Source organism: Rhipicephalus microplus, chromosome X (assembly GCF_043290135.1).
Source record: "Rhipicephalus microplus isolate Deutch F79 chromosome X, USDA_Rmic, whole genome shotgun sequence".
Taxonomy (NCBI): domain Eukaryota; kingdom Metazoa; phylum Arthropoda; class Arachnida; order Ixodida; family Ixodidae; genus Rhipicephalus; species Rhipicephalus microplus.
In genome coordinates, this window is record NC_134710.1 from 116,615,152 (window position 1) to 116,628,460 (window position 13,309).

General features: G+C 43.1%; 1 long non-coding RNA gene across 1 annotated transcript in view; it reads left to right on the plus strand.

Moving 5' to 3' along the window:
• LOC142775706 (uncharacterized) overlaps window positions 1–12,898 on the plus strand; it is a 49,309-nt gene extending 36,411 nt beyond the window's left edge. The window contains exon 3 of the long non-coding RNA XR_012886939.1: window positions 11,567–12,898. This is a non-coding gene — a long non-coding RNA (uncharacterized LOC142775706). The remainder of the gene's footprint in view (window positions 1–11,566) is intronic.
• The last annotated feature ends 411 nt before the right edge of the window (window positions 12,899–13,309 follow it).

Sequence of the window (13,309 nt, forward strand, 5' to 3'; positions counted from 1 at the left end):
CATCTACCCTACGTAGAAGCGACCACCTGTGAAAGAAAATTTTAAAAGACCAGCGTGGTATTCTGTGAATGTATTAATATATTTTGCAAAGCACATCTTCGTTCATATATTGTATTGATGCTGCTATTTGGTCCACATGGTGGCGCAAAACATCCTCAGCTTGCTTTCAGCCGTAAATAGAGCGTCAACCCCGTATCTACATAGCCCGAGGGCACGAGTTTTAATTCATGCCTCGGCTGAGAAATTGTACATCGGTGAAATGCAGAAACACACACGTGAGATCAGATTTATGCTCAAATTAAAGAACACCAAAGCGTCTAAATTTATTCCAGAGTCTATTCCTATGGCGTGCCTTATCACAATATCGTGGTTTTAGCATCTGTAAACCTGATTGTTTAATGTTGACAGCAGCCAACAAAAAACTGTCAGTTATATACGAAGTTCTTATCTTCATAGAGATAAGAACATTGTTTTAGCTTTTATCTTAATTTCAATTCTTGTTTGTGTGATTTTTGCACCGCAATGCATGAGGAGGCCATCAAAACACCTCGGCTGAGTTTCGCGCTCATTCGATTACCTTATCATGCATCGTACACGCATACCGACAGTATACCACATAACCTTGTTTGCAATTATCACTCGTCCGTACAAAACAAAACAAAACAAAAGAAATGCAGTTTTCATTGTGAACTCAATTAAAATCTTAAGAAATCTTGACGGCAAAATTACGTTCTCCAAGAACTGTAATTTATTTATGGAATTGCATTAAAGAAAGACAATGCTCACAAACAAACAAATCTCACATCCACAACGCAGTTGCATCGTGCACCCTTAACAAATGATATCGCAAAGATAGTTTATTTAAAAAGCACGACCCAACATGCCCAGATGCTTAGAACACTGGCATTTATAAGCCAAGATTGCTTCATAAAAATGTTACTGACCATTTTATATACTTACTCGGTCACAGTGTTGTGTTTCCACGGTACTTTCCACCAATGATAGTGAACAATGTTTCTGCTCAAACAAAAATTAAGCAATGTTAGAGTAAAAACTTGGTTTTAAAGGAATGACATGTGTGATCTTTGGCATAATGCGGCAACTACAATTCGTCAAGCAATGCTTGTCATACTATATTCATGAACATGTATCCTAGATCATCGGCCTTCCATTTTATTTTGACAAGCCCTCATATTTACGAAGATAATGCTCTGTTTATCATTTCCTCCCAGGAGTTTGTGCAACCAATTCTCTGATAATGCAAGAAAATGCTCTAAGCTTTCTTGAAACTTAGTGCTGCCATAATTTTTTTCGTGACTTCCTTAACAACCGTCTAGGCCAGGCACACCATCTTAAAGCTGTCCATAAATCTTCGAAGCAGCATCGCCACCCAAGCTTTCGCCGTAGCTGTACAAAAGAGGGCCTGTTAGTGGTCTTTTTTACGTGGTTCTTGTTGGTTTATTTTCCCCCATGATCCCAAGAAAATGCAGTATACTCTCCGGTCCTCAAATATCTGACGCTTAAATTAACGCTTAATAATTTCACTTTATGATGGGTCTACTGGACACCTCTCTGTCGCCACCTTTAAAACGCGTTCGTGTGGTATATGCCGCATTTACTTGAAAATAGGATGATTATGGAGACAGGTCAACCCATATCGTTTGAAAAGATTTTCCTCAAATATGTAATAGTTGATTCTGGCGTTCGGCGGGGCTCATTTCTAAAGCCTCTACTATTTTTTTGTTTATTAATGACATCGTAGTAGAAATTTCTGTTAAAGTGAAACTTTACGCAGATGACTGTGTTTTTTACTCAGACGTTTACAGCACATCCGACCTACTTCTGTTGAATAAGGCCTTTCAAAAAGTAGCCTTTGGTGCGACGAATGGTAAACGGTCCATAACTTTGATAAAACTATATTTATGCGAATCACTCGCAAGAAAAGCCTTTTGCTTTTCACATACAATGCTAACAATACTTTTTTGTGAAAAGTCACTAATTATAAACCTGGAACAAACACATAACACACATAACTACAAATGGAACTTACTATTTTTTACGTCGTGCTCTCAAGCTGTCCACGCCTTCTGTCCGCATTTTAGCATACAAATCAATTGTTTTACTAAAGTTAGATAACGCCGCTATTATCTGGGATCCTTTTGCTAAGACTAAAATTTTTAAAATTAGAAGAAGTGCAAAAAAGCAGTACATTTTATATGTAATAATTTTTCAAAAACCTCTGCAACGGACCTAATTAACAGAGCTGAACTTTCACCCTTATCAATGAGATACCGCAAATCAAGGCTTAATTTTTGTGTCAAATAATTAGCGCCTTTTTTCTTCTCACTACTCTACCAGGCAGACACATGACTTCACCATAACACTCTTTCCTACTCGTAATAATTGCTTTAAGTATTCATTTTTTCTTCGCACCATAGTCGAGTGGAAATAACTGATTCAATTGTTTCAGCACCCTCATTGGCATTATTATTCAGCGAACTGGGAGCGCGGGGGTAAACACAGACACAAAGCAAAGAGGAGGCACACAGCACTGGCATTGTTTTCATTCGAATTAGAAAGTGCTCCGCCCAACTGAATCATATTACATATTTTAATAATGTAATCTATCTTTTTCTCTTTTGAGATGAGTCTGAATGAGTACGAGTGAGTCGATTAATGAGTCCGTCAGTCTAGAAGTAGCTTTTTCGGCCATGACGGTTCTTTAGCATCAATACCTCAAGTATTCGGTGCTCTTGGCGCTTTTTGGTATGGTACCTGCGAATTTGAGTTATCAGTAATTTCAAACCAGTAAGGACATTGTCCTTGAAAGAGACAGCATCAGGTACTTATCAGAGCTTACCCAGGAAAAGTTGGGGGAGGCGGTAGCCATGAGATCTCTCTACGTAATTCACGTATCTTTTTAATTAATTAAACTTGAAATGGTGTATGAACGATACAGCTTCGGAATGCATGTCAGTAGGCGTGAGTATAAACGTGAATCCAGGTAAGGCTGATAGTTATGCTGAAGAGGAGTATATAGAGTGGCTCAGGCATTAGTGCGAACTCTTCTATCATACGTAGCTGAGAGTGCCTTTGTGATATTGTAATTGTCTGTAAGGCGAAGGAAGTGCGACGATAGTCCTCATGGCGTCTCAGTTTGTCCCTGTCTACTATATGAACAGTAAGGTGGTACAATTGCGCCTGGTCGACAACCCGAGCAGGACTGAGCGAACTACGTAGTGAGCCCCCCTGTGCGCGCACCCGCCATGGGGAAGAAGCGGAAGCTATTGAGTACCCACAAATTAATTCTTTCCACATGGTCTCCGGCCACCATTAATGTACTGGGATCTCGCTGCGTGGGCATTTCTGGGAGCCGTTTAGATAACTTTAATATGCTGCATCTTACGTGCTAATTATTCATTAACTCCCGTTTCGATGGAACCATCGACATTTTACAGCATTATCAAGAATGCCCCCAGATGTTACGTAAGTTGATTTCAAAAACGCGTAATTGAAGGATGCTTAGCTTGTATTGCCACACAAACTCTGCGCACACAAAAGACAAACGCCAAACCGTAGTTCCTCATTCATGGTTAATTTGTCTGGTAATCAACGAAGCTGCCGGTCTGTGTTTGTTGATAGAATTTTAATGATTCATGGGAGCCGGTATAATTTAAACCAGGTCCTCTTTTATTATGTTATTTCCTTCTTTTTCTTCTTTTAATCACCGGCCACGAGACAACCCCACTGGGACGTACACGACGCGGCGGCGGAGGCTGATGTATGCCCCGCGTGCCAGGGAAAGGCAGAAAATTCCAAGCGCTAGAAAAGCCCTATATATTTACTTTTTGTTCTCTTTAGCATTACTTTCTCTCTGGCTTTGCTTGCCCGAACGGGTAATAATGCACCCCTAACGACTTTGGCCCGAATAAGCCTTGTACAGGTATTAGAGGCCTCCAGTGAAGCCTTCCAACCTCGGCAACTTCACTGCGGAAAAGCTGCGGCAGTATGCCGACGGTGTTGTGAATGTAAGCACCGAGTGTTGAATAACTCATGTATAAGCATCGAGGATATCAGGTATGCGTCTCTCTTTATTAAAGGCGGCTTTAGAGCAGTGCACACGTGGTGTCAAGTTGGTGACCGTGCAGCCAACCGAACTGTCTGTCGACCTGTCTTGACGCTTCTCGAAGCAAAGCCCTGTGGAAACACAGGTATACGTCTACTACAGGGATCTCCAGCAGCGAGGTTGCTTTCCGCCGTTCTCCTGTTTCTATTGACTGAGCCAATGGATGTGAAGGCAGTGATAGACGCTCGAATATCTACGTTGTGTTCACGAGGCGCGCTGCTTGACGGCTTTCGACGACACAGCGAAGTGCTACGTCGCGGGCTCAATTTCTGGCCGCACGTCGTGCCTAAACTAAACGCAGCGGCGCTTTTCTACACATCAGGTGAACGGTGATGGGACCATTGCGCATTAACTTTATCTAAAGCCGCATGCAAGGTACGGAGACATATTGAATGCATCTTGACGTTTTTTGTACAAGCTCCGTCATTTTAATGCCCAAACATATCAGACTTCTTTAAATTATTGTGGAATATTTTGGAGGTGTTTTCGGTGCCACCACATTGGGCTGTTGACCTTACCGTTTTGCACATTCAACAGCTATATAAGCGAACAAGGCTACGGTAGACGCATACCCAAGGAAGCTGTTGGGTTGGCGTATTTACTTTTCGTGAACTTATCAATTCACGTCGCGATATATAAGCATAAGAAAACATTCGCTTAACAGCACAAGGGGGTGGCGTCCATACATGTCTTACGTGAAAGTGTCTATATTACGGTGTTATAAGGGTACAAGACACTATTGGCATGCTTTGTTTCCTTCAGTCAATGAGCAAAATAAAAAAACGAAGCAGCTAGCTTACCTATACTCTACATTTTAAATGCAAGACATTTCTTAGTGAACTTCAGCGACTTTAACCGTCTATCTATCTATCTATCTATCTATCTATCTATCTATCTATCTATCTATCTATCTATCTATCTATCTATCTATCTATCTATCTATCTATCTATCTATCTATCTATCTATCTATCTATCTATCTATCTATCTATCTATCTATCTATCTATCCGCCTACAACTTTTAGCTCTCCTCACCATTTCGATAATAGGATCTATACCAAATCGATATGGCATAACATGACTGTATGACGAGACTAAGGACTAGTCATAACGTGAAAATCATGATTTGTATGTCATGATGTCATGGTCTTGCTGCTCCTGCAGTGTTTTTGTTCACATGACTTCTGGAAAAACTGGTATGGTATGACATGACTGCATGGCGAACATAAGTGACAGGCCCTTACGTGGAAATCATGACATGCGTGTCTTGTAAGTCATGAATACATGCAACGATCATGGTGCTCTCACGGTCGTTTCGCTTGCTTAACATATACCAAATTATGTATTACGTGACGCGAATGGATGACGAAAGTAAATGACACGTCCAACCATGGTAATAATGACATGCGTGTCATGTAAGAACATGACTACATGCCACGCTCATAGCGCGCTCGTGGCCGTTCCACTAGATTCGCGTATACTAAATTTGGTATCACGTGACGTGAACAGACGACGAAGGTAAATGGCACGTCTAAACATGATAATTATGTCATTCGTGTCATATAAAACATGACGACATGCTACGCTCATGGTGCGCTCACGGCCGTTTCGCTAGCTTCAGATATACCAAATTTGGTATTACGTGACGTAAATGAACGATAAACACAAATGCCAGGCGCGAACACAATAATCATGACATAGAAATCACGTACGGCATAATTTATGTCCACCTCATAACGTTGTGCTGATTTTGAAGTGACATATCAACTTTCCTCATCCGGGCTTCGCATATCGTTGATTGCCACTGTATACGTGAGATCAGCCAATTTTTTTGATCTTATTTGCTCCAGGGTTGCTATGCAGGATGGCCCGAGCTTCTCGGGCAGACGAGTTTGCTCCGAGCTTGCTCCGTAGTGACCATGACATGAAGACACTGCGGAGCACGTGATAGCAGGGTTGATAAAAATGACTACAAGAACGCGCCTGGCATTGGAAACGCATGTGGGACATTTGCGGTGGTTATAAAAGAAACAGCGTGTGCGAACACGTCAGCGCCGCCACTCAGTCAACATTTTAACAGTGCAGCGACGTCAGCGTGATTGTCGCGCTACATTTTTGCCAACTCAACATGCGCCTCCCTCAGGCGTGTTCGTTGGCGTTTGTCCTCTTTCGGGCAGGTTCTTTCGTTCCTCCTGGATCATGGAAATTTCCACTCTCGAAGGCAGCAAGGGTGCACACGCAGCACTCTGGTGCTGCTAGTTTCGCTTCTATCAAATGTTGCAGACGAATATAAGGACAGGTGGTCACCAGGGGCGCTCGCATCACGGCGGCAACGCGGCTGTGATCGGCAACGTCGTGAGCGCGGTGAAATTGAATTTGAAACATCGTAGCCACGTGGTGATATCAATTTTACTTCTGCCTGCCTGTTTGCATAGCCTGCGCCATAAAGCTGATAGATAAATCGTGCCGCTCGACGTGAGTACTGCTCTTCGGCAAGACGAAACGAGGTGGGCACACCCGATCTCCGCCGCAGGCATCTGTCAATCAAACTGATTGACGCGGGAACTCGGACACAAACTCGTTGATTCTGAGAATGCCCCAGTTCAACTCGTGACTGTCATGGTGCCGATGTGACTGTCAAGCGTTTGATGCGGTGAACGCTAAGCGGCAGCTTCTTTGCGTATAAAAAAAGTGTAGCTCACCAAATAATTTGGTCAGCTTACAGCACTTGTGCAAGGCTGGAGCCATAGAAGAGCTTGTAATAACCTAGCTTCTTGCAGATTTTGAAGTTCGTTTTCAACTCACATGCGTGGTGGGCTTTGAAATGAAGACCGCATCAGCTCTGTTCTAATTTTGATTGTACTAATTGACTGAGGCTTAACGACCAATACACTGAGCTGTCTTGTCTTCATTGATAAGACTTCCATTAAAAAGCAATTATGCCGGACACAATTAGCAAAGTCGTGCGCAAAGCTATTAAATGTTACCACAATTAGCATTGTACTAATTGTCATCCTAATAATAATGGCTAATTAGCATGGTTTTACTTAGCATTCTCATAATTAACGTCACGTTAAATAGTATAGTTTACTTGGATCATCAACGTGTTTTAATTAGCCAGGTTATACATATACATGGCTTCATCAGCACGGTCTTCTTAAGATGAGGCGTAATTACGTCGGCCTTACCATGACTTGGCGTAATTAGCTTGGTCATAGCATGTGCTGGCCTGACTAGCCAAGTATACCGTCCTGCCAAATAGCTAATTAGACGGCCGCACGTGCTCGGGTGCAAGAGAGCGATGTCAACAAAGACGACGCGCACCGGCCGAGCAGCGCGCTGGAATGTACAGGCTGACTATTACGATTAACACGTGGCCTAGGGTTTAGCTGCGGTTGCGATGTTGTAAGACACTCGGCCGGTACTTACCTCAGAGGCCACCTTGGTGAGTATTCTAAAACAAATTTAGTGCCGACAATAAAAGCTTGAAGATAAATTTAAAACCTCATGCCTCTAAAAAAAATATCATCACGAAAACTTTCTGACACATTTATTGCATGGGTGCACTTCTGTACTCAGTGGAACGACAAACAAATGAAAGATGCCTCTGGTTTGAAATCACTGCCCAACTTAGTCGTTCGTTCTTGACGCGTTGACTGGTTCCACCGTAACCAATGAAAGACAGTGCACTGAGGGGTGGATTTCAATTTTTAGTACTGTTGGCTCGTTCATAAGGGGTTGTCACCAGCGCTCGGGTGAAACTTGGCCGATCCAGCATAACGCCCCAGATAACTTGCTGATGGCTTCGTGCCAAAATTCATTCCAATGCGTTGTGCCAAGAATCACGGACGCGCCACTATAGCATTTTCTTTATATTTTTCATATAGGTTTAGGGGGTAGGTTTATAAGGGGCGAATTTTCGAGATGTGCGACGCAACAATAAAAATGCGACAGTCTAAAAAAAGCCAAGAATTACTATAAGGAAACTCGAATTTACTAAAACCGTTGGAGCAGAAACAATGCCGCAGAGTAGCGCATGGATGTTTCGGATATTGCGCTCTCCTGGCATACCTTTACCAGAAAAGAATAGTTCTGGCAGCGTAATATGAGATCCAGAATATTGCTTTGAAAATTCAGCTTGTGATCGCCTTGATGCTTCAGCGAAAAAAAAAGAAATAGTAGGCTTGCGCCAAAACAAGTTGGATCAATAAATTCCAAATAAATGGTGGCATCATCGACATAACACGGTGTGCTATAGTATAGTAGTGTAGGATAATGCAAGGATACATCACTTTATTTATGACCCGAATGCACTGTCTGCCGACGCTTGCAATATATATATATATATATATATATATATATATATATATATATATATATATATATATATATATATATATATATATATATATATATATATAATGTGTGTGTGTGTGTGTGTGTGTGTGCGCCACCATTTTTATTTGTTGAGTGGGGTAGCTTCTTATATTGTGCCAAGTGTTTCTACCAAGACTTCATTGGATGCTTTAAAGATAATGCTTTTAAGAAAAAAAGGAATTTCTCCATAACCAAATTGTAGTGACATGCATCGAAGTTAAATACGGCTACTGATAGTAAGGACAAAGGTATACTTACTAATTGACTTTCTAAATAATTACATTTTGGTACTTAATATTGAGGCATTGCAGCCAGCGCGCCTTTAATGCATATCCTCGGTAAATATATGTGGATACTACAGTTACTGCTTTATAATAAAGACGCCGTTTTGCATATTCACGTATCCAAGTAACTAAAACGACCACGTATTTTGTTTTTGTTGCACGCTTTGAAGAGTTGTTATACAGATGAATTATAGGCGCAAGGTCCCATCGTATCGAAGAAAAACCGAAGTAATTCATACACTAGTTAAGATATTTACAATTAACTGACTTTGCTGCAGATACTATGACAGACTTTTTTACAACAAGGTTGTATTGGACTAAGTTGTGGAGGATCGCATATGAGGAAAAAACATATGTAGAACGGCATTTTTTTTTTTTGACGAACCGTTTAACTCCTCTAATTCAGCGTTATTTTTTGTTGTTGTTGTTGTGGTTGAACAAATTTACATGGCGCAAAAGTACACCTAAAAGTGTGGGATTTCGCCGACATTACAAAAGGATGTCAACAATTTTACCTCGAAGACCGCATGCGTAACAAGCGAATGTCATGCCATTTTGTACTTTCGAAAGTACGAGATCTTTTATGCATGCACTACAGAATTTCATTCAGGGACCGTCTCTGATCACCATTGGTACAAAAATATACGCGTACGCAAGAAAAATAGCTGAATCATTGAGAGTATAAATGTCTATTTGTTCACTCAATATATTCCCTCAATATATTCACTGTCCCAGACCCACCACGACTGTGAAGATGGAAGACTTCAGAGCACTTAAAATTCACAGCACTTCATAAACACTGAAGTGATCATACGAATTGAAGCTGGCCTCCATCTTCGCAGTCGTATAAATGCTCTGAATTTTTAAGAAAGCTGGAAGGAACCGTCATGAAAATCTAGACAAGAGTTCAGCTACTAACTGTGGCGCATACCCACTTCAGGCATAATTCCTCAATGTCGTTAGCCACTGCATGAACGATTGGCACAAAATTCATCGCAATAGTTTAGCGGATACCACGCTTCTCAGAAGAATGACAAAAATAGCATAGCGAATGCTGGCCTACTATAAAAATTTTATTATTATTGCCGTAGTGGGCATCAAGCAAGTGTGCTTGCAGCAGTTATCCAATGAGTGTTTAGAAAAGGCTCTCAAAGACGGCTCTTCTAGCTTTCGCTGTGGCTGTGCTGCGCCTTTCGCGTAGGCCTGGCGTTTTTTCTTGTTACTTTGCTCCTGTTTGTAAGGCCTTTTGTTGCATGGAGCAGTTTGCTTGTTGTACGTTTTCGCGGCTTATTTTCATAAATATTACCGTATTGCTCTTTTTTGATTGTTTTTACACCTGTTTCTGTTAGCCCTTTTTGCGCTTTTTTATTATTTCTGTTCATACTGTTTTAATAAAGGGTTTAGATCCCGCGCCTGTCTACGAAAAGTGATCTAGGCCTGCACCTATACGCCGCATTTATTGGCTGTAAAACATGTCTTCTCTTCTGTCAATTTGGCGCATTTATATTACAATCGCGCCACAAGGGGGCCTATTTCTATAGCTATATATACTTGCCGAAAATTTGTGATAGCTGTGACGATAACAGCAGCGCACGTGTTGTGGGCTCTTTGACTGTAACATATAGGGAGTTTTCGAATAGCGTACGTTAAGTTAGTGCGCTCTGCGGTCACCCGCTATTTCCGTCACTTAGCAAGAGCCCGCAAGCGGTTAGCGTAGAACGCATGCGCGGTGGCGCGAAACGCTAACGCAATGTTTTGCGCACGCTTTTCGAAAACTCCCTCATAATATCCGAGGTTCCACGTCTTAATACCGCGACGTATTTACTAGAGACGCTGTAGTGGAGGGCTCCGAAAATTCTGACCATTTGGTGTTCCTTAACGTGCATTAACATCGCACAGTACACGGGCCTCTACCATTTCTCCTCCATCGAAATGCGACCGTTACAGCCGGAATCGAACCCGCGACCATCGAGTCAGCAGCCAAGCACCCTAACCACTGTTCCACCGAGGGGGGCTGTGGGCTCTCTGCTCTACCCATGTGCAAAGTAGTGAAACCAACAGCGCATAAAGCCAAGAAAAGAACAGGGGACATTACTAGTATTCTTTAACTAGTATGGTGATTGCGATATACGTGCAAAGCAATAACCATGAAGTGGACAAAAAGTCAACTTACTACAGTTATAGGACCGATTCCTACAGATAACGCGTCTGATAGCTCTGTCAATTGAGCTTTGGCGTCGGTCCCCTTTATTGGTTACTCACGAGCGCGTTCACGTGGATGTGTTAGCGAGTGCCACCCGTAGCCATGTCGGCTAGTGACCTTTTTTTTTGCCCATTGGCATCACGTAGCGCGTCAATCTTTTAGAAGCTGTCAACTGACGCATAAACCCTCACTGATTAGCTGAAGGCATCAAGTCCGTCAAGTCTGCTGGAACGAAATGCACTTCAATTTTTAAATAAAACAATTAAATTTAAGTCCTCTGGAAAGTTTCGCTGTCAGTGGCATAAGAGTAGCTCCAAAACGATTACCTTCGTGTGATCTGTCTCTAATGTATAACAGGGGTCGGTAACCTGTGGCCCACGTGAAAGTGTTATGAGGCTCCTGGCACTCCCTATCTGAAGGCCGCCATGGCAGTTTCGATCACAAGTGGGCTATTTGCGTGGAATCTTTGCCGGCAAATTGCAACTTTGAGACATGCATGCTGCAAATAAACATGATTTGCATTCATTCTTTTTACAGCATTGTCAATTACAACTCATCAAATTTTTACTCTTTGCAGGCATCCCTCCCCCTCCCCCAATCGACCGTGCGGCCGTCATGGTGTCCGCCTCATGCAACTCGGCCCTCCGCCTCAAAAAGCTGCTCAACCCTTGTCTATACCCACAAAATGCGTCTTCCGTCTTGATATGGCGATCACCTTCATTATAACTAGCTGCCTTCTTCACGCTTCAACTAGTTATGGCAAAGCTACAGAGCTCTAATACGGAAAACCCTAAGTCCTCGCACTTGTTACATTTCTACGTGCAGTTGCTTGGTAAGAAGCCTGCAGTTCGTCCTCGCTATCTGCAGCTCAGTCGATTGGTTGAAAGCGAGCACGAAGGACTGCGCCTGTTTATGCCGACGCAAACCTCGCCTGCGAGAGAACGGAACGGCAAATGAAATTAGGACGGGCGCCGAGACCCAGAAGCAACTGTTGGTGACAACAAACACTCGAACCAATGCACGAGTTCAACGTGAGTGGGAGCAGCTGTAGGCAAATCAGAGCAGCGAGCGAAACACCCAGCCTCAAGTATTTGTGTGCGTTCGGGCAAACACGCACCGCCGAGTGGCGGCTCCGCGAGCAGCCACCTCGCTACCTCGATTGTTGTCCTATGGCGCTTTCCGGACGGCTCTTATCGAGAGACCCGCGGGCAAACGCTTCCTTTTTATTCTTTTGCACTCTCTCTCTTGAACTCGCTCTTTTTTCCCTCCTTCTGGCGAGATAGCAAAGCGCCTGCACCATGTATTGCGGGCCAAATTTGTCACACCGTCAGATCGATTTGATTTACAGCCCGTATACACTGTGCCGATGAAAGTGTGGGTTCTCGTTGCATTCTGTGTCGTCGTAGAGAAAGCCCGTCCCGTTCGATGGCTGAACTTATTTGAGCAACGAAGCACATTAGGTGAGCAGCTTTCAAATGCGTCATCCCTCTGGCGAACTGAGCGGCTACGACGTTACACTACGGAGCTCGCGGATTCAATTTCGGCTGCGGTGCGCGGTGAAGTGTAAACTCCCCCTCCCCGCCCAACACACAAAAAAAATGCAAGCATTGTCTGAATCGATTTCATACCAAACAGCCAGCGAGGAGTAGCTCTCTACGGCGCACTTTGAGCCATGCCTTACGCGGTGTATCGGCGTTTTCGTGTAATTTGAGTAGCTGTGTGCGTATTGTGGGCTTTCAGGGCCCGTTGACTGCACTGGTGTCCGGTATAACTCCGGCACTCACGTTACAGCACAGAATTCAAAGGCAAGCAACACTAAACTAGCTTGTTGAGCAGTGTTGCGAAGTTACCATAGCGGAATTGGAATGATTCCGGATTACTTCCACATTTTTGCGACACCGGAGTCAAATCGCCCCGCCGCGGTGGTCTAGTGGCTAAAGTACTCGGCTGCTGACCCGTAGGTCGCGGGTTTGAATCCCGGCTGCGGCGGCTGCATTTCCGATGGAGGCGGAAATGTTGTAGGTCCGTGTGCTCAGATTTGGGTGCACGTTAAAGAACCCCAGGTGGTCGAAATTTCCGGAGCCCTCCACTACGGCGTCTCTCATAATCATATGGTGGTTTTGGGACGTTAAAACCCACATATCAATTAATCAACCGGAATCGAATCGTAATGAAATAAGCACTCCGCTCGGAGGAATAGAATGGGATTGAAATTACATACTTTTTTTATAATAGAGCACGTTTCTGTCAACGCGCTATTTTTCAAACTTCAAACATGATATGTCAGAGCCTTTATTTAACAATAAGGCAGTGCTTTTAA